At 35.2% G+C, this 23,343-nt stretch overlaps 1 protein-coding gene across 42 annotated transcripts in view; it reads right to left on the bottom strand.

Annotated features, from left to right (window-relative positions):
• Nucleotides 1-23,343, bottom strand: part of LOC145547098 (uncharacterized) — a 745,699-nt gene that overhangs the window by 482,821 nt on the left and 239,535 nt on the right. For 4 of the 42 annotated variants that reach the window (XR_014083576.1, XR_014083584.1, XR_014083618.1 and 1 more), the window contains one exon: nt 22,291-22,386. The exons of the other annotated variants lie outside the window; for them this stretch is intronic. The gene's annotated coding sequence lies outside the window, so the exon portion shown is untranslated. The remainder of the gene's footprint in view (nt 1-22,290; nt 22,387-23,343) is intronic. 42 annotated transcript variants of the gene reach the window in all.

Here is a 23,343-nt window from a genome sequence, read left to right as displayed (position 1 = left end):
AAGATAGCCATATACAAGGCCACGAGGGAGACCCTCAGGAGGAAAACGACATGCCAAAACCTTGATCTTGGGCTTCTAGCTTCTAGAACTGTAAAGAAATAAATTTCTATTGTTTAAGCCACCTGGTCTGTGGTACATTTTTAATGGCATTTCTATCTAACTAATACATATAGTTATAATCAAAATTTTTTAGGAATACCAAAAGGAAAAAAAAAGTTCTTCTGGAGGCTTACAAGTCTGTAGTGGAAGTGGCATCTCTGCTGATTTTTTGACATTTGAATAAGACTTCCAGTAGCAGGATTACATTCTTCTCTGTTTCTACTGATCACTCAGTAAACCTCTCAATTTCAAGTTTTGCAAAACGACTCCAGTTTTGGTCACCTGTACCTTAAATCTTGACACCTACAGTCCTCTGTATTAGTTTCCTATGGTTACTATAATAAATTATCACACACTCAGTGGTTTAAAGTAACACAAGTTTATTTATTTATTTTTTTATAGTTTTAAGGGTCAGAGGACTAAAATTGAGGTGTTGGCTGAGCTTCTTCCTTCTGAAGCCTTCTGAGGATTTATTCCTTCTCTTCTCCTTCTGGAAAAGAGAAGGAATAAATTCCTTCTCCTTCATAGCAGTGTAACCTCTTGCTTCCTTTGGTACATTGCCTACTGATAACTTGGATCTTTATCTTCCTTTTATAAGAACCCTTGTGGTTATATTGTTTCACTTGGGTAATATAGGATAATCTTCCCTTTTCAATATTCTTAACTTCATAATATTAGGAAGTCTTTTTTTCCGTGTTATATAGCCACAGGTTCTGGGTGTCATGATGTGGACATCTTTGGGGGACATCATTCTACCTAGTACATCCTATGAGACAGATCTCTCATATTTCAATACCCTGCTCTTCAAACTTGGTCTTTCATTTTCCATTTTCTCATTCCTATTAAGCTTTCTCATTGAACTCTAAGCAACAGCCAGTATTGTATCATTCCTTTTCTCTATATTGTAGCTTCTGCTTTACTGTTTACTCTAATTTGATCATCCTTATTACTCTCTTCCCAGGTACTTCAATTCCCTTACTTTACTGCCATGCCATTGCCCAGGCCCAGACACATCCCAAACTGATCAGTCACCTATCCTCTCTTCTCCCATACACTGGTGCCCCTGCAGAGTAGAGTGCCACACAAGAAGGGTCTCCAATCTGAGTCAGTTTGCAGTATTAATTTTACTTATCCCTTTCCAGTTTCAATGTCTATTAAAAGAAAAGAAAACAAAAACAGGAAAATAAACTTTTACCGTTCACCTTAAACATTTCCAACCCTCACCATTTCTCAGTAGATGATGTAACTTCCTATTTCCATGAAATAATTGAGCCCATCAGCACAAAATATCTGATTCTTTGACCCCCACCCACAGAATCCGAGAAAGGTGTGTGATCAATCTCCATTCTCCTTAGAAAATGCTGGAAGGAACATAAATTTGATTATGTCATATTGCTGTTTAAAAATATCTATTGGTCCCCAGCTATCTACAGAGTAACTTACAGCATCTTAATTTAGCAAGGAAAAGTGTTCAAATCATTGAAATAACTTACTGTTTTGCATCTTCATCTTACACTATATCTATATTGCACTTATTATTATTATCTAAACAGGTAACTGTACATTATTATACATACTTGATCAACTTTTTCTGTCTGTAATGTTCTTACAGTACATTTGCCATAAACTAGCAAACTTCTCCTTAACAATCTAAGTCATATTTTTCCTAGGATATCTTCCTCAACTCTTGGATAAATTAGCAGATATTCCTCTTGACTGAAGTACTATAAAATACTACTACTGCTCTTGCTGCTCTTACTACTCTTAGTAGTATCCAGACTGTTATAAGTAATGTAATGATCAGCTACCATCAGCCAAGTTAACCAATGCAAATAATATTTCTTTTGTATTTCCCTAATTACCCCTGAATTTGAGTACATTTATTATTCCTTTTACTCTTGAAATCACTGAAGCTTAAGGCAGTTAAGTGTTTTGCCCAAGGTTACACAGATTCAAGATTTACGCTCAAGTCTGTCTGATCTAAAATTTTTTTACTAAATGTTATATTCTATTGCTTCTCTTATAAATTTATCATATTTAACTGCAAGGCCACATATTCTATATTATATTGATTACATACTCTAAAGATTAGCAATTCTGAGGAGAAATTTGTATAAATCAAATTATTTTTTAATACTTCCTTAATGCCAAACTAACATGTTACTGACAAAGAATATGAAAAACAATTATTATTATTTAAAACCTGTGCTTTCTTCTATTAATTGAGGTGCTTTAAATTCACCAAATGATGCATAATCTACAAACTCATTTACATCTTTCCAGTTCCTAATGAACAGAAAAATGCTTCTCTGAATGTTTATAATATCATACCCTTTTGTTTGTATAAACTACATAAATGTTATTAGAAATATTTAAGATTATATGTACTTGATTTATTTTATTCTGATAAAAGGAACTGGACAATTATAGTACAGTTATTTTCCCCATTTATTAATTCTTACTATTTTTAACTTCTCATTAACACCTCCCATGTAATACACAATTCAAGGGAGACTTCTGTGTATAGAAAATAATTCTAACCGTGCACAGAATATCACATTAAAAGATGTTAAATCACTTACCTATGATATCTTAATCTTACTGATGCTAATTCTGCAAGCTGCATATACTTACCTTTAAAAAAAATCATCACTTTGCAAATTATATTTTCATTTACAATGATAGTGGGGGCAACAGGAGATGAACAGCCAGCTTTTAAAGGTTCCTCAAAGGATGTAGTCAACCGATTATATGCTAGCCCATAGCATTGCAGAACAGTAGACAACGGGATGCAGAACACTTCATCTCTGCCAACAGACACTACCACTGACTTTTTATAGTTAACATTTCCTGAAACAGCTGGAGTTTGAAATTTCCTAAACCCAAGCCCACTCAGCATCTATTTCAATACATGGCAGTCACAACTGAAGATCTAACCAATAAAGCCTAAACCAACTGGCATTATATTTGAAGCCATATATCAGATGCATAGTTAACTATACTAATCTCATCCTGAAAATGAATGAATTAAAATACATTACCACAGGGTTGGCTAGCTAAACAAATACCATAAAGTTTGAAACTATCACTGTCTTATTCATGCCTGTAATTAAATTTTAGGAGTTTATGTACCAAAAACCTTGAATGGTCTCCTAATGATCTCTGGAAGCCAGGTCTTTTTTTTTGCCTTCCACATCTTTTTTTTTTTTTTTTTTTTACTTTACAATATTGTATTGGTTTTGCCATACATTGACAAAAATCCGCCATGGGGGTACATGTATTCCTCATCCAGAATCCCCTCCCATCTCCCTTCCCATCCCATCCCTCTGGGTCATCCCAGTGCACCAGCCCTGAGCACCCTGTATCATGCATCAAACCTGGACTGGTGATTCGTTTCACATGTAATAATTTACATGCTTCAATGTCATTTTCCCATATCATCCCAAAAACCTTGAATGGTCTCCAAATGATCTCTGGAAGCCAGGTCTTTTAAGCTGAATGCACCCATGGACATGATTGGCCCCAAATCTGACCCATAAGTCTTCATGGTTTACTTTGAGGGTGAAACTGATAATTGTCCTGATTCCTGAAAGATCCTTCTTTTATGTTCTGCACGTGAATGTAATGTACTTCATTTTCATTAGGAGAAAGTATAGAGCTTCAAGCAGAATGATCTACTGAGACACTGCAGAAAATGCATGTAGCACTTACATGAGAGCACATTTTGAGAGAACACACTTAGTATGAACAGCCTTTCCTATGAATCAAGGTTAAAAACTCCAAAAACTACATTAATTTTTTACCTTTAGAAAACTGCACTGTTTTGAAGCCATCTTTATGTGTAACTTAAAGAAATGTGAAATTAGGCAGCAGTAATAGTGTTATTTCTTTCATAAATTCAGACAGATTATTGGAGTTAATACCCAAGAGCTTTCTATTTACTTTAAAATCATTTTTTTGTTATTTTCCCCAGATTGGGAGGCGTGAATGCATAGATGTTTGTAGCCATAGGATCCACCCTTTCAGCAGCTGCTTGGATTATGCTGAGGACTTTACAAGAGCATTTAGAAAAGCATGAAAAATCCTGATTGCTAAGCATAAAAAGGAGAGTATGCATAATATGGGAAAAGGTTATGAATTTTTATTACCCACTTCTCAGAGCTCCATTTTTCAAACACGTATATGGAGTCATCATGGCCCTGTAGACAGAATACTAGACCAGGAGCAGCAGGACTAGATATTACACTCCCAGCTTTTACACAAACCAGATTTATGCTCTCACATAAGCACTTAACACCTTAGAGTTTGAACTAATGATCTTTCATATTCAGTTCAGATTTAACATTTTGTTACTCCATTTTGCAGTTTTTTTTCCATAACATATCATCTGCCTACCTATCTATCTACAAACCTATCTTATACCCATTTTCAAAAAACACTTATTAAATAGAATTTACTTTATCTTTAGTTAGCAGTACCAATTTCCAAAATCTACTGAAGTCCTGGGTAATTTGGAAATGTGTGGTTAAAAGAAACTCTTGGCTGTTGGCAAAAATATTCCCAGAACTGTAATACACTGTATGATGAAAAAAATGTGCCAGATTGAGACAGTTATTTAAACACAAGTTGATGCTTACTGGGTAAAACAACTGTTTATAAATATAATGAGCTTATCATGGAGCCAAGAAAAAGGATTTACACAACATATACACAGGGGTCAGAGACTGAGTATATTAAGTTAAGAAATGATGGCACATTAAGGGGAAAAAAAACAAACATTTTTTAAGAGCTTATGGGTTTATCTGCTTGAAAAGTAAATTTCTTATTATTCTTTCTCTTGTGTTTCTTTGAAGACCTATTATATTGTGACCTGTATACATTAATAGGATAAAAATAGAAGAATATTTTATTTTTTCATCTATAATATTTACTACTACATTTAAACATTCTATTTCTCATAACTCTAGCTACCAAATTTTCTTTAAAAAAGACTAACAGAAAAAAAATATTGATAGAATAATTAAGGAAACAGGATACACACACAACAGAAGAAAGGGGATTGTTTGTAGCATTTTTTTCTTCAGTTTCCCCACTTGCTTATGTTTTTGATATCAACCTTCAAATAATAGTTTTCAGATATTATTTAAGACATATTGTTATGGTCTTTAGTCACCCAGTCATGTTCAACTTTGCCATCCCATGGACTGTAGCTAGCCATGCTCCTCTCATCCATGGAATTCTTCAGGCAAGAATATTGGAGTGGGTTGCCATTTCCTACTACAGGGGATTTTCCTGACCCGGGGGTTAAACTTGTGTCCCTTCTGTCTCCTGCATCAGCAGGCAGATTCTTTACCACTGTGCTATGCCCTTAAGAATTCATAGTGATAAACAATTTGTCTAAATCACACTGTGGCTGACATATTCTCAGGTAGCTTTTAATGATCAGTGCCTCATGGTGTTCACACCCTTATATAATGTCTTCCCCTTAAGAGTGAGCAGAGTCTGATTTTATCCAATCAAATATAGCACAAGTGGTGAAATGTCACAAGCTTATGATTCATAGCTCAGTTGGTAAACAATCCACCTGCAGTGCAGGAGACCCTGGTTCAATTCCTTCAGGAAGATCCCCTGAAGAAGGGACAGGCTACCCACTCCAGTATTCTTGGGCTTCCCTTGTGGCTCAGCTGGTAAAGAATGTCTGCAATGTGGGAGACCTGTGTTTGATCCCTAGGTTGGCAAGATCCCCTGGAGAAGGGAAAGGTTACCCACTCCAGTATTCTGGCCTGGACAATTCCATGGGCTGTGTAGTCCATGGGGTCTAAAAGAGTTGGACACAGCTGAGTGACTTTCACTTCACTTTTATGTTACATTATGTGGACCTTGGCAGTGCATTTCTGTTAGAGACTCACTTTGCCACCTTGCTGAAGTAAGAAGCCATGCTGGACAAGTGCAGGTGTCAAGGAGCTGTGGGTGGCCTCCAGGAACTGGGGGAGGCCTCGAGAAGAGATATCTTGGCTGTAAGCAGAAAACTGAAGTTCTCAGCCACACTAAGTTATTTCTTTCAACAAATTGAGGGAGCATGAAAATAGATTGTTACCTATTTGAGCTTCTGGGTGAGAACCCCGCCCTGGTCAACACCTGATTCTACCCTTGTGAAACCATAAGCAGAAGATCGAGATAAGAAAACCCCAGCTCCTGACCTACAGAATCCGTGAAGTAGTAAGCGTGTATTTTTTTAAGTTGGCAAGTTATAGTTATTTGTCATGTAGCAATATATACATATCACATAGCATTTGAGAAAGAAGCAGAATTCAAACCCAGGTCTGCCTGACACTTAAACCAATTTTCTTTCCATAGCATCAGTGTTATACAAGTTTGGGTCTGAGAATTGCTTCTATAATAATTACCTGGAAGATTTATTAAAAATATTGTTTTGAGGATTTCAAAGCTGACCTACTGAGACAGAATCTCTGGAATAAAGGCTGAATATCTGTATTTTTTACAAACTCCTGAAGTGATGGTTATATACAGTAATGTTGAGAATGTTTCACTATACATGTTGCTTTTATAAGCTGTAGATTTATTCCAATTATGTATAATGGCTATAGATCAGAATATCCTTTTATCTTCTAAAAAATGGTTCTTTTGGAAAGTTTATCACTCTAGAATTTTTATTACAATATAACCAAATTATTAACTGATAGTAGAGATAGAATTGCATGTTTACAATTTAGTTTGCATATTTTCACATTATCATCCAAAAATAAAAATATTAGGCCCTTGTTTTATGGCTTAAAATAAAAAACAACAAACAAACAAAAAAACACATGGGATATGTGAGACCCTTCATAGATTAAGAATTAAGTATCTGAAATATGAACTGCACCTATATTGTTAATCTCCACTGTATGTATGCAACAGCTGTCAGTCACAGTGCTGGATACACAGAGGGTACTCAGTGAATATTTTTCAACCATTAACTAAAGCTTAAAACAGGCAGACACACCAGTCCTTAGCTTTTTCAAGTTTTAATCCCGTAAGATAGAACTTCTTAACCTGAATTACAGGTATATCAACATAAAGACCCTCTCAGCTCTGCCTGGTACTCAAGTTTGTTCCTACTAGACCTAAGTAGCATCGCTCATTTACCTTATTGTGCCTCTTACTATTTCTACGTGTGTCATAACTCTAAACAGAGGTGGAGAGTTCCACATTAGAGTTTATATGACATAAAGGGTACAAAAACAACTTTCAGTAAAAATGTCTTTTAATTTATGAGAAACAGAATCTCACCACTTTAATTTTGTATGTCTGTTTGACTTCTGAATGTGACTGGCAGGTTTCCCAGAAACATCACCAGAAAAACCTTTGTATAACCAAGTAGATAAAATCATCCCATTTCCTGTGATCTGCAGTGAACCAAATGTGAGTTTAAATAATAAGGAATTCATGTACTAAGACTATAATGTCATAACACTATAATCTGTAAAAGACCTCTTACTTCTGATTGTATAAAAGACCAAAATTTGTTCAAAAGAGTGAATAGTCTTATCCAGGCCAAGAATCCTCTTCCAATGTTCTTTCTTTAATACTGATTTCAAGTTTTAAGCAGTGCGAGCCTCAGTGACTTTGGAAATAAAAGAAAGAAGTCTCGAGATTGAGTTAGGCTAGGAAACAAAGAAAAACAAGTTCCCTAGTACTAAAAGTGTCCCATGATAGCAGGGGAGATATACACATAGACAACTATAGGCAAGGAGGCCTCTAGAACTTCAAATAGATCCTCAAATGGCTTGGGTAAATGCCAAATTTAACTTCTATGTTTCTGTATATTTATCACATATGTTGGGCTTCATTCTTCCTCTTTCTCTTTCTCTAAGTACATACACAAGCATTCTACCTCTCTTTTAGCAGGGAAATTCCTACCCTTTACTTTCGGGCACACAGGAAGACTATACTTCTTCATTCCTCTTGAAAGTAGATAAGACCAGATGACTTGTTTTAGGCAATAAAGTAAGAGCAGATTTAGCATGTCCTTCATAGGTAGAAACATTTAATTGCCAGAACTCATATCTCCAGCAATATATTTTCCAGCACCAATGATCACAGCACAAATTGATGTGAAAATGCTCTTAATTCAAACCAGCCTAGAATGCTGAGCCAAGACAAAGAGAAAAATGGATCTGAAGATTTACTCAGATGTACAAAGCACTGAATACAATCAAGAAATACTTTTTGGGTATAGTTGAGGCACTCATCTTTTGGGATTATTTGTTACTAGGACATAATCTAGTCCAGTCTGATTAAAACATATCCAGAGGATAGATAATAATCCTTAGACAGAGCTTAATCTTAACTTAGAAGTACATAGTAAAACTGTGCTATAATTTTTAATGCTAATTCATCTCCAAGTGAGAATGGAATTACTTTTATCTAGTAGAGTACTGTTATTTTTTTCTTTGATTATATCCCCTAATGGCTCCACCTTCCATACACTCTCATTCTATGTCTCCTTGGATGTGTTTAGAATAGATAATAGACCACTTTTCCCAACTTTCTTGAGGTATAATCAACACACATCATTGTAAATTTAAGGTGTATGATGTGTTGATCTGATATATTTATGAACTGCAAAATGATTACTACCATAGTATTAGCCATGTCCTCCTCCAGGGGATTTTCCCAATCCAGGGGTTGAACCTAGGTCTCTCATGCTTCCCTGGTAGCTCAGACATAAAGATTCTGCCTGTAATGCAGGAGATCTCAGTTCAATTCTGGGTGGGGAAGATCCCCTGGAGACGGGAATGGGAATCCACTCCAATATTCTTGCCTGGAGGATTCCATGGACAGATCATGGGGTTGCAAAAGCTGGACATGACTGAGCAACTTTCACTTTTCACTTTTATAGTATTAACTACCACCTCCACCCAATCACACAATTACCATTTTTTTTTCTTATGCTGAGAACACTTGAAATCTACTCTCTTAGCAATAAGAATATGATACCGTATTATCATCTACAATCACTGTGCTGTACGATAGACCACCAAATTTGGAGCTCTGAGACCATCCATGTCCCTACCACACACATACACACACACCTTGGAGCATGAAGAACATACAGCAGCAGCAATTAGAAGCAATAGACCACTAATGCACATAACAATGAGGATAGACTTTTAAAGGTAATACAGAATGAAAAACCTAATGTAATTTATACCACATTGGAGAATACAGGGAAGACCAAGAATATCTTCTCATATTCAGGAGAACCATATTAAAAAGGAACTGGGTTTACTGGACAGTGCTGACACTCAGTCATGTCTGACTCTTTGTGACCCCATGGACTGTAGCCCACCAGGCTCCTCTGTCTATGGGATTCTCCTGGCAAGAACTGGAGTGGGGTGCCATTTCTTACTTCAGGGGATCTTCCCAACCCGAGGATCAGACACACGTCTTTAATGTCTCCTGCATTGGCAGGTGGATCCTTTACGACTGAGCCAGCAGGGAAGTCCTTGTTGCAAATAGGATTCACCAAAGGCTGTAATGCAGAAAGTTGAAGCAAGAAGTATAGTGTGGTTACCAGACTCTTACCTGGTGTTAATCACTGCATTTACTTATAAAATTCTTGCCATATAGAAAAGGCAATAATTCTCTATCTCATTGTTTACAGTATGAAAACATAAGGAAGTTAAATGATTTGTGTGTGTATATTGATTATAGTCTTTGCAGCCAAAGATGAAGAAGCTCTATATAGTCACCAAAAACAAGACCGGGAGCAGACTGTGGCTCAGATCATGAACTCCTTATTGCCAAATTCAGATTTAAATTGAAGAAAGTGGGGAAAACCGCTAGACCATTCAGGTATGACCTAAATCAAATCCCTTATGATTATACAGTGGAAGTGAGAAATAGATTTAAGGGACTAGATCTGATAGACAGAGTGCCTGATGAATTATGGATGGAGGTTCATGACATTGTACAGGAGACAGGGAGCAAGACAATCCCCAAGAAAAAGAAATGCAAAAAAGCAAAATGGTTGGCTGAGGAGGCCTTACAAATAGCTGTGAAAAGGAGAGAAGCGAAAAGCAAAGGAGAAAAGGCAAGATATACCCATTTGAATGCAGAGTTCCAAAGAATAGCAAGGAGAGATAAGAAAGCCTTCCTCAGCGATCAATGCAAAGAAATAGAGGAAAACAATAGAATAGGAAAGACTAGAGATCTCTTCAAGAAAATTAGAGATGCCAAGGGAACATTTCATGCAAAGATAGGCTCAATAAAGGACAGAAATTGTATGGACCTGACAGAAGCAGAGGATATTAAGAAGAGGTGCCAAGAATACACAGAAGAATTATACAAAAAAGATCTTCACGACCCAGATAATCATGATGTGATCACTCACCTAGAGCCAGACATTCTGGAATGTGAAGTCAAGTGGGCCTTAGGAAGCATAACTATGAACAAAGCTAGTGGAGTTGATGGAATTCCAGTTGAGCTATTTCAAACCCTGAAAGATGATGCTGATTGCTGCACTCAATATGCGAGCAAATTTGGAAAACTCAGCAGTGGACACAGGACTGGAAAAGGTCAGTTTTCATTCCAATCCCAAAGAAAGGCAATGCCAAAGAGTGCTCAAACTACCACACAATTGCACGCATCTCACATGGTAGTAAAGTAATGCTCAGAATTCTCCAAGCTAGGCTTCAGGAATACGTGAACTGTGAACTTCCAGATGTTCAAGCTGGTTTTAGAAAAGGGAAAGGAACCAGAGATCAAATTGCCAACATTCGCTGGATCATCGAAAAAGCAAGAGCGTTCCAGAAAAGCATCTATATCTGCTTTATTGACTATGCCAAAGCCTTTGACTGTGTGGATCACAATAAACTGTGGAAAATTCAGAAAGAGATGGGAATACCAGACCACCTGACCTGCCTCTTGAGAAACCTGTATGCAAGTCAGAAAGCAATAGTTAGAACTGTACATGGAACAACAGACTGGTTCCAAATAGGAAAAGGAGTACGTCAAGGCTGTACGTTGTCACCCTGCTTCTTTAACTTATATGCAGAGTATATCATGAGAAATGCTGGGCTGGGTGAAGCACAAACTGTAATCAAGATTGCCAGGAGAAATATCAATAACCTCAGATATGCAGATGACACCACCCTTATGGCAGAAAGTGAAGAAGAACTATAGAGCCTCTTGATGAAAGTAAGAGAGGAGAGTACAAAAGTTGGCTTAACACTCAACATTCAGAAAACTAAGATCATGACATCCAGTCCCATCACTTCATGGCAAATAGATGATAAAACAGTGGAAACAGTGGCTGACTTTGTATTTTTGGGCTCCAAAATCAGTGCAGATGGTGATTGCAGCCATGAAATTAAAAGACGCTTACTCTTTGGAAGGCAAGTTATGACCAACCTAGGCAGCATGTTAAAAAGCTAGTCAAGGCGATGGTTTTTCCAGTAGTCATGTATGGATGTGAGAGTTGGACTATAAGGAAAGCTTAGCACAGAAGAATTGATCCTTTTGAACTGTGGTGTTGGAGAAGAATTTTGAGAGTCCCTTGGACTGCAAGGAGATCCAACCTGTCCCTCCTAAAGGAAATCAGTCCTGGGTGTTCATTGGAAGGACTGATGTTGAAGCTGAAACTCCAATATTTTGGGCACCTGATGGGAAGAGGACTCATTTGAAAAGACCCTGATGCTGGGAAAGATTGAAGGCAGGAAGAGAAGGGGATGACAGAGGCTGAGATGGTTGGATGCCATCACCAACTCAATGGACTTGAGTTTGGGTAAACTCTAGGAGTTGGTGATGGACAGGGAGGCCTGGTATGCTGCGGCTCATGAGGTCGCAAAGAGTCGGACACGAATGAGCTACTGAACCGAACTGATGTGTGCACATATGTGTATAAAGAAAGTAAATTATTATTTTCTTGAGCAGTTGAAGAAAAAACTATGACTATTAAGGAGTAAAAGAAAATTTTCCTTAGATATAAAATCAGATATAGAAGAAAAATTTGGAGGAGAAATTAAAAAAATACATAAAATGAGATTGAACATTGATATTTCTTTTCACTTGCATAAAAGTTTATATTCACAATATGAAAACTTATTGATTGCATTATGATTTCATATTTTAAAGTTTAAATTGGATATATAACCTACCTTCATTGGAGATATGTGCCAAGAACTTAGATGCTCTAAATTACCTATCCAATTTCAAATAATCTATTGAAATATTAAACCATATTATAATAGGTCAATAGAGTATATAATTTCAATATAGCATAACATTTCAATAGCACTAAAACAAAAAAAAAGTAATTTTGGATCTTTTTCTTAAAAAAGAGATTGTTTTTATCGTAATTTTTAAAACTTCTTATAGGCTTCTGGAAAGAATTCACTTCAAATTTATATTTTGTGAATGCTACAAATTCTGCCTTTCTTCAAGGAAACAGAAAGAAAAGTAGAAATAGAAAAATATGTATTTTTCTACACCAAATCTGGAAAAATTTAATTACTATTTCTTTTGAAAATTTGCAGTTTAAAATCATATAGTATCTCATGATATTTTATTAATAATATAAATTATATCTAAATTTCACAAAAGGTATCAGTAAATTTGAATCTCTTTTTGTTGTATAGTGTTACAAGAAAGAAAGTGGAGCCAGAGATGATGCTCACAGCCTAGATTTCAGGCAAGTCCTTGCGACAGGACTTGGGCCCGTGGATTCTTGGCCCTGTGCAGGTAAGAATTCAAGAGCGAGCCACACTAAAGTAAAAGAAGGTTTTTTCAGGGAGACACACACTCTACAGACAGGTTGGAAGGCAAGAGGCCCTGAAATATGTGGTGGTTAGTTTTTATAGTCTGGGTCATTTCGTAGGCTAATGAGAAGGAGGATTATTTCAAATATTTTGAGGAAGGGGCAGATATTTCTGGGAATTGGGTCACCACCCACTTTCTGGCCTTTTATAGTTGGCCCCAGAACTGTCATGGCAGCTGAGGATGTGTCATTTAGTGTGCTGATGTATTACAATGAGCTTATAATAAGGTTCCAGGTATACTGAAAGTCAATCATATACTGTCTTGGACCTAGTTGGTTCTAACCAGTTTATGTTGTATCCTCAATGGCTGTGTCATTCTTTTAAAGGTTGTGCCTGCCCTCTTCCTGTCTCAGTAGGACTGGGACATAAAGACACTTTTATGTTAAGAAAAATATTCTACCTATTCTTTTCAATTTCACTTTCACATAAATATACATATCATTTACTAGCTTACAGATTTCAAGGTATATATTACCTGCATAATAAAATAATAATAGCATCTATGGAGCTTAAGCACTTACTATTAATACATTCCAGTCACTGTTCTAAGAAGTTGGCACATAGTATGTCATTTAATTTTTCACCCTGTGAAATAATATTCAATATTATGGAGAAACTGGGGAACAAGGCTCTTATGCAAGGTCACAGAGAGTTAATGACCTAACTGAATTACAAACATGTGGTCTGGCTTCAGAATTTGTATTCTTAACCACTTGGTATCTTTATTGCTCAGCGTGGTAGTCATGACTCTTGTCATCCTGTAGGAGAGAACCTTTCTAGAATCATCACATATTACTCTGCTATAGCTACTCAACCTCACAGTCAATCTGCTCCTCGGAACTATATCATGTCTTCTCTTTCTTGTGGTTGTTTTCATTATCCTTCCTTACTTAATGCTTGTCATTTTTATAATAGCCAGGTCAAAAATCAAATTTCTCTGATTCCCCACCAACCCCTGTTCTCCATCCTACCAACCACAGTGGATTCCTCTTTTCCTTCTTCATGCCATTATAATCATCTAGCACTTAGCTTAAATCACTTGTAGATCTCTTCCCACCTACTGCTTTCTACTTTGCCTTGCGGTTATATGTGCACATCTTTACATTCCTAAATAATCTTACAATGTTTTAAGACAAGGCCTGTTTATTTTTAGTCATAATATCTGATCTTTCCTTTGAAAGCATATCTTTTGATTGAATAGGTTAATAAATGAATAGATAAGTGATTTAAATTAAAAAAAAAATCAAAAGCTATGAAGGCAATCAATCTTGGAGAAGTAATTAAAATGTTCACAGTTGGGCAGCATATCATTGGTTTTTTCAGACTACTGGGACTCTTTTGTAAATAAATTTCAAGTGACACTTAAGGACACATTCACTCATGAAGTGAATGATGTACTTTTTACATCATAAAACTGAGTCAAAGACATGTTAAAATAAGATATAATATCCTAATCATTCATCAAAATTTATGAAAATGTAAAATGTGTAACAAAGCATGGTAGTACCTCTATTTCTCCTAAATATATTCAGGACTACTTGAGCATAGGAGCTATGTTTTGCTCTCTACTCTTATAATATTTCATAGTGCACATCCATAGAATTATCAATGTATTTTTGGCTGAGTGAAATAAAAAAAGACAAAAAATGAGTAAAAAAATTAATAAATGATGAAAAAGTGTTAGATGCTCAGTCGTATCCAAATCTTTGTGACCCCATGGACTGTGGCCTGCCAGGCTCCTCTGTCCATGGAATTCTCTAGGCAAGAACATTGGAGTGGGTTGCCATTTCCTTCTACAGGGTATCTTCCCAACCCAGGAATCAAACCCAAGTCTCTTGCAATGCAGGCAGATTCTTCACCATCTGAGCCACTAGGGAAGCCTACTAATAAATGATGAGAGAACATCAAAACTTAAGAAATAACCAAGGCATATGAGTTTGTTTAAACTCTGATCCTAGAAAAAAGTATTTTTTGCTTAGAGAGTAAGGAAAGTTTATGGTCACTAATAAAAAAATTTTAAGCTCTTGCTGTTGATTCAAATTGTTATAGTTAGTAGAAATTGAGACAATATCTCCACCAAGAATGACATACTAAATCGACATGTAAACATATCAACTGGCACTTGAAATCAGATTACTAGATTGTGGTTGAAAAAAAAAATGTAGTGTTATGAACTGGCCATGAACAGACAAAGCAAATAGAAATTTCTTTGGATTTAGGAATATACTTCCAGTCTTTTCAACTATTGGAGAACATGATATTTTTCTGTACTTTCCATTTTAACTCTTATCTCATGCAGAAGTATCATATTGTAGTTACAATGACCATTTTCCTAATGACTAAAGATGTTGAGCAACTTTTCATGATTATTTTCTATTTTATACTGTTTTTGGTGAAATACTAGTTAACGTTTGTTAAGAGATACAATTAGCTTGTACTTCCTTTTTTATCATCTGACAATTTTGGTACATGTGACTTTTTCTCTTATAGATGGATAGATTGATAGCTAGATATAGAAATAAAATATATATAGCAAATAACTTCTCAATCGCTTTACTTTGTTCTTCACACTTTAATGTATTCTTGATGAATAAGTTCTTAATCCCATTATTATCTAATCTATCATTTTGTGCCCTGTGTAAGAAACTTTTGCTTACTCTAACATCATAGTATGTTTTCCTATGTTGTTTTCCTAAAATTCTTATTATTTCTGCCATTGACATTTAGATTTGTGATCCATATGGGATGGATTTTTAGGAAAGAGTATATGCGATTCTTAGGAAAGGTGTAAGACTGAGCGTGGGGAGGAGGTACTATATACAAGTTTTCCTCATGAGTGTCCAATTGACCCAGCATTATTTATTGAAAAGATCATCCTTTCTACTTTTCATTTCTGATTAACATCTATCAAAAATCAGTATGTTGTGTACAGATCTGTTTCAGTACTCTGTACAATGCTCTAATACACAAGGAGTTACACTGTTAATTGGTGCCATCACTTTGGAAAGCTATTTGTCAATACCTGCAAAGTTTGAACATATGCATATACCATATGATTTAGCAATTCTATTCCCAGGTGGGCATTCAAAAATAAATCTGTGCATATGTTCACCAAAAGGCATATACCTGAATGTTCAGAAAAATATTACTTGTAGTAATTAAGCGCTGAAAACTACCATAATGTTCATGAATGTTGCATTGGATAATTATATCATACAGAAAAATATGCAGAATGATAAAAATGAATCAACTACACTTATGCACAACAACATGGATAAATTTAAAAAACACAAAGTTGAGAGGGAAAAGCAAGTAAAAAAGCAGAGTAGGGTGTGGTGGCGATCTTTAAACAATAAGGTTTTACTATAGGTAAAACTAATCTATAATATTAGCAGTAGGAAGTTACTAACCATTGGGTATATTAATGTCTGAAAACAGGGGGTCTTCTAGGCTCCTGTAAGGCTCTATTTCATGAACTGGATGCTAGTAACACTGCTGTATTCAACTTGTGAATGTTCACTGGGTTGTATGCTCATGTGCATTTTTGAGGAGATGTTACATTTTAATAAATACATTTTTAAAAGGAAGAAAATATTTAAATAATTTATAGTTAATGAATAAATTATAATAAAATAGGAAATCATTTAGAACAAAATAAAAACATGTGGAATGCAATCTATGCTCTGCTTAGAGGGAATTCTGGGATAGTTTTAAATGCTAATTTAGGAAAAAACCCTAAAAATGATTTAAGTAAGCAGACAACTTAATATGGGAAAATAGAGCAACAGAATAAATGTAAAGCAAGTAGAAAGAAGAAAATATAGACCAGATGCCATTAAAACATAAAACATGCATGCAATAGAATGAATTAAAAATATAATAAGTGTGGGGTTTTATGAATAAAATTAATAAATTAGCAAGGGTGATTAAGATAAAACATAGGTACAAATAAAAATATAATTTTTGGAGTGGAAAATATTATACAGCATTGAGGATGTTTAAAGGATAATGAAATAATATCACAAGAAATTTAATGCCAAATTTGAAGTTAGGTTAAATAAGCAAAGGTATACAAAAACAATTTTTGCAAAATAAGATTCATTTCAAGCAACAACCAATTTTTCAGGAACAAAGATATGTTCTAGCTTGATATTAAAAGGTACAGAGGAAAGTCATGAGAAGTATGGTTTAAAAAAATCAGTTGAAATTGTCTTAGATGACTATCTGTACAAACTGGCATCTTCTCACCTACTCTGTACTACTTTATCCTATCTCATGCATTTGACTTTTGTTGTTGTTTTAGTTGCTAAGTCATGTCTGCCTCTGCGACCCCATGGACTGCAGCCCACCAGGCTCCTCTGTCTATGGGATTTCCCAGGCAAGAATACTGGAGTGGGTAGCCTTTCTCTTCTCCAGCACTTAGCTTTTAACCCTAGGTAAAACCCAACCAAGCAAGCATACAGTAGAAAAACTGAAATCAATAATAAATAAGAACAACAACAACAAAAATACCTAGAGAAGATTCAATGTTCTGGCATTACAGAGCAAAGTCATATCCATTCATGGTTTCTCAGACCACTCACTTCTTAAGCAATGTCTACTAATCGTCAAGCAAAGCCAGTGATACAGAATTACTGGTCAACATTCCTTTATGAGAGAGACTTGGCTGAAAGCTGATTTACCTAAGTAAGAGTAAGAGAAATCTACAAATGTAGGAGTGAAGGGAAATCACAACTATCTGAAAAAAATCAACCTATAACAATCAAAACCTTGAAATATAAAAACCACAACAGATAAACATTGGAATTGACTCTGGAGGAAAGAGGCATAGTCCAAGAAACCACAAGATTATTTAAAACAATATTACTGATACCACCAATAATAATGACAACAAATCCTTCTAATTATTAAGACTCCCTTCTTAAAAACTGGGCTTTCCTGGTGGCTCACACGGTAAAGAATCCATCCGCCTGCAGTGTGGGAGATCTGGATTCGATCCCCGGGTTGGGAAGATCTCCTGGAGAAGGGAACAGCTAGCCACTCCAGTATTCTGGCCTGGAGAATTCCTTGGACAGAGGAGCCTGGCAAGATACAGTCCATGGGGTCACAAAGAGTCAGACACGACAGAGCGACTTTCAATTTCTTAAAAACTGGTACTTTTACTTATGTACTAATTTAGGGCACATGCCTTACAATCATCCCTATCCACTTTTTCTCTCCTACTTCCCATCTGATTTATCAGTAAATCTTATTAACTCTAAATCAAAAATATAATTAGATCCCAATATTTTTCTCATAAGCTACAGAATGACCACTCTGTTCAAGACATCATCATTTCACCAATGGACTATTTAAGTTTCCTTCTAGCTTGTCTCTGGTTTCTTTGCCCTGCTGACTTCGCACCTCCCTCATCATATATCTTTCTCTTTATACTTGTAGCTGTGATCATGCATATCTCCTTCAACACTCTCCATTGTTAATTCATATATAAAAATAAAACCTAAACTTTATGCCATCATCTTTAAATAAATTACAAAAGAAAATGTAAAAACTACCAATCCTCTCATTGTAAAATTAAATGTTTAGTTGACAGAGATCAATGACTACATAGATGCAAAATATCAAAATGTCAAGTGAAGTGTTAGTTGCTCATTCATGTCTAATTATTTATTTAACTCTATTTAGATAAATGTTATCATCCCTAACAATATAATTTTATGAGAACAATCCACTATATTAAAATAGGAAAATATTTTTACATAAAATTATATAAATTGTTTATATACTATATTTTACATATATACTGAATTATACTTTGGTATTTTGAAAGTTTTAATAAAAATTGAATGCAATTTTAAAAGAGTTAAAAATATATACAATGTTATCTGTGGTTACTTCTGAAGGAGGACATAAACATAGTGATTTATGTGCTGTTTTTGTTCAGTCATACTTCCTAAACCCCTCAGTCTAGTGTTAAATTACTGACAATAATAGAGTATAGTTTCAGCTTAGTTATATTGCTGTGAGACAGTCAAGAGATATATGTATACCTATGGCTGATTCATGTTGGGGTTTGTCAGAAAACAACAAAATTCTGTAAAGCAATTATCCTTCAATAAAAAAAATAAATTAAAAAAAATCAAAAAATTACCCCCCCCAGACACAAACTCATTCCCTAAAGTTTATACACATAAACTGCTTCTCCAAACTTACGTATCATGACAACATTACCTCAGGATTTCAGAATTGCTATGGACGAATGACTACAATGTACCTCTCATTCTTTCCCCCCTTGAGTGCCACTGAGTTTACAGTGGATGTCTCTGTTCCTCCTTTGTAAAGGTCAGATAATTTGTCTTTTTATACAAATTATATTGTAAGAGACACATCAGAATCTGATGTAAGTCATGAGATACTGTACTTTGAGCATAATACTCTAGGTGGATCAACATTTTGAGATTCTTAGAATAGATGTAAACAATTGTGGTCAGGATGTAGACTGTGGAATATCATTTAGAAAAATAGTTACAATTAATATTTTCTTTATAATCATACTCTGTTTGCAATATGACACTGTAAAATTATACATTAAGCAGTAGAATTTATTTCTTACCCCTTGAATCTGTTCTGTCCTTTTAATTCATGGTGGCCAGCAGAGTACAACAGAAATCATATCGCGTGAATTCTAATTGTTTCTGCTTTCTCTCTCATGGAAGCCTGAAACTGCTATGTGAACAACACCCACTAATATACTAGATGGTGACAGTCTTGTGGTTTATTTTATCCTATTTTCACCACTGACAACTGACTTGTGAATGAGGCAATCAAACACCAGCCAGCCCCTAGCCAACCTGACAATAGACCCCATATGTAAAACAATTCAAGTAACCCGGGTTAGCCACAGAACAGCCTGGCTGAACTCTAGACTTATAATAAATGGCTGTTTTATAATTCACTAAATCTGGGAAATGTGTGTTCTACAACAATAGTTAACTAATATACTGGCTTAGGGGTAACTGCAGTTGAAAAATCACAACAGTGGAGCATCTATAAATTTGGAATGAGAAAAAAGTCATGTAGATGCATGCTACTACTAAAATTGGAAGCAAAATACTATAGAGAATACTAACACACAAGAATTGGATTCACTAGTCAAATGGTGAGCGATGCCTACCAAATGTGGTTCAGGATTCTATAGTTTCTCAGTTTTATTATTTTCTTATGCAAAACAATTTAAAAATCTGTAGCAGAGACATGAATTCTTATATATATATATATATAAAATTATATATATATATATATATAAAATAAACAATGGATGGATGAAGCTATGACAAATAAATAATTAAAAATAATTAAATCTTCCATATTTATATCCTTCTCCTCCCACCCTAACAGTCATATAAATGATGGCTGTACTTAATATATATTTTCCATAATATCAATACATTCTCTGTCATCTAATTCAAATAACCAAATAAATCTCAAGTCATTCAAGATAAAAATTTTTTGATTAGATATAGAAAAGAAGAATCATACTAGTTTAAGCAGTGTGAAAGAGAAGCTTGAAACATATTGAATACAACATTGCTACCTAACTTGGTATAAATCAGGTGAGCAAATGGACTAGTTTTACCCTCGTATATTTAGAAATATATGAGGAGCAAAGCGGGATAAAAAGGCATGTTCTGCAGAAATTTGAATAAACCACATATAAATGAAGGAAAAAATAAACAGAGCAGAATAGCTAAGAAATGTTTTCTATTCAGAATTGTATAATGCATAAATAGGTCTCTTGGCACGATCATGGTCAAATTATCAATAGTGAGTTGAAGGTTATACAAACAGAGAAGATAGCGTTTTGAAAAGTATCAACAAAATGAGAAAATGCTAGATTTGCATCATAAAGGATGCACACCTTGCTAGGCTTTGAGCAGTACAGAAGAAATGTATTTACATGAAAAATTGAAAGATATTCTGTCAATATGGGCAAAGTGATGTGGAAAATGGGAATAATTATCTGGATAATTCAGGCCAAAAATGCTAGTGAGGTAAATTAGTTCTTTACAATCTGATTTATCTAGGTCAACTGTCTACATTTATTAAATAAACTGGACAGTTACTCAAGTCTCCATTTTTCTAAGCTCGAATACACTTTAGTATTGATTCCCTCTTTGCTGGCTGAAGCAGAAGAACCTTGGTGCATTATTGGCATTTCCATATTGGTTACAGATTGTGCTCATTTTTAATCTCACAATGCACTTAATTACAGTAAAACATTGCTGCATTATACTTAAATATTTACACCATTCTTTAAAATTTTTTTGTTAAATGTCAGTTTTCAAGCTAGTCTTTTATTAAGAGTAATGTCCTAGGGACAAAGCAAGTTGAACTGCACTTAATGGCTATAAACCACTGGATAGCTTCATAAGTCTCATAAATGCTTGACAAAATCAGATAAGATAGTGTTCTGTGTATTTCAAGGGACAATTTGACTCTAGGATCTTGATTCAATTTGTTAAAATCATATCAATTCAATGATTAATTTTATCTTTCTACACAATCCAAATATTGATTTTTTTCTTTTGGCATTGATTATGTAGGGGTAAATGGAATATAATGGCATGAGACCTTTCTAGATATGTGCAAGAAAAGAATGAAGCAGAAAACTATTATAGTTCCACCCCCCAAACACTTAATGTTTCAATTTCAAGCATTTTTACCACAAGTAACCATGAAGCATGTATTTTATTTTAAACATATGTGGGCTGAAACTGGAAGAGAGAAGATAGATCTTAAACACAAATTAACAAAGATCATTGTACTTGGAAAATTCAACCAGATTGCAAAAGGTTCCCATTAAGCCTGTTCAGACTAGGAAGTAATATAGATACTTCTAAAGGCTTTGTGCTTTGATAAATATTGCAAAACAAATGCATCCTTAAAGATATCATCCCTAAAAATCTTTCATCTAAGGTTTGCCTCACATAACTTACTATTAGAAGATGCATAAATTGGAAAAAAAAATATATTCAATGCCTGTGAAGATGAATGAACCCACAGAGCTGTTTTTTGCAAAAACACTGGCAGCTTTGATATTTTGGGCCAGATAATTCTTTGTTTTGGAAAGCCTGTCTTATGCATTGTAGGATATTTAGTAGTAGCTTGCCTTCCTCGTCGTCTCTTTCCACTAAACGCTAGTATCATCAAATATATATATACATTTGGTAACACATATATTACCCCCAAATATAACAACTAAAAGTATTTCTAGATATTGACAAATGTCCCATAGAGGGGCAAAATTCCCCATGGCTGAAAATCACTGCCATAGAGTGCACACCTAGTGTTCTCAGTGCCACTATACCTGTGTGACTAGCTCAAGCTCTTTCCCAAACGAGCATGTTGCCCTCAGAGACCAAAGCTTTTCACCTTTGTCCCAGGTGGAGGACAGATCTAGAGGCTGAAAAGGAAAAAAGTGTCAAACAGTGACTTTGCTATGAAGAAACTAACTGAACACTCTACAGGCAAAGCACAGCCCTTTAATTGTCTTAAACCCTTAAGAAACTTTCCAAAGAAAACAAATGAACCCAATCCTGGACATGTGGATTTACAGCCACTCTGTGTGTAAGAACCTCTCCTGCTGGGAGATCTCTGGTCAAACAGGGAATGCTACAGGCACTAGGGCTTCTCAGGTGGTGCAATGGGCTGTGCAAATAGAGTGACTTCCCGCCCATGCTTGGAGTTTCCCCTCCAGACCAAAAGTCTGAGCTCCGGAGTCCTTGAAAAGAAAGCACCAGATACCTATGCTCAGTTGGCAAATCAGGGATGCCTGATTTCTGTGAGTTTCTGTCATCTCTTGATAGGGCGTTTGCTTTCTCCAACGATAAGGGTCTGTAAAAAAATTCTGAACTGTTTTAAGTGTTGCAGTGATGCCTGAAAGCCATTATTTGTTTCCCTGCAACCAGTGAAATAAATATTTTGGTTTGAAAATATCTGGCAGTAAAGCAAGTTTTTTTTTTTTTTTTTTTAATTTTGGTAATCTATGATTTTCCTTTCAGAATACTTGCTGAAAATGCCTTTTAGTATAAAAACTATCTTTGTTATTCAAGTTGTCTGTATCCAACAATATCAATAAAGATATTTTTCCCCTTCTGATTAATTAGATAAATGGAAAATTATTTTAAACAGTCTGACATAGGTAAAAAACAAAAAACGTCAGAACAAGGTTTCTCAATCTCAGCACTACTGACATTCTGGACCAGATAAAAGTTGTGGGGGAGCCTGTCCTGTGTACTATAGGATGATTACCAATATCCCTGGCCTCTACCCAGTAGATGCCAGAAGCACGACCACCCCACCATCACACATACACACACAAACACAACACACATACTTTTGGATTATAGGAAATGAAAAT

Source organism: Giraffa tippelskirchi, chromosome 1 (assembly GCF_054371585.1).
Source record: "Giraffa tippelskirchi isolate mGirTip1 chromosome 1, T2T-mGirTip1v1.2.pri, whole genome shotgun sequence".
Classification (NCBI taxonomy): Eukaryota; Metazoa; Chordata; class Mammalia; order Artiodactyla; family Giraffidae; genus Giraffa; species Giraffa tippelskirchi.
This window is presented reverse-complemented; position numbering and strand designations above follow the sequence as displayed.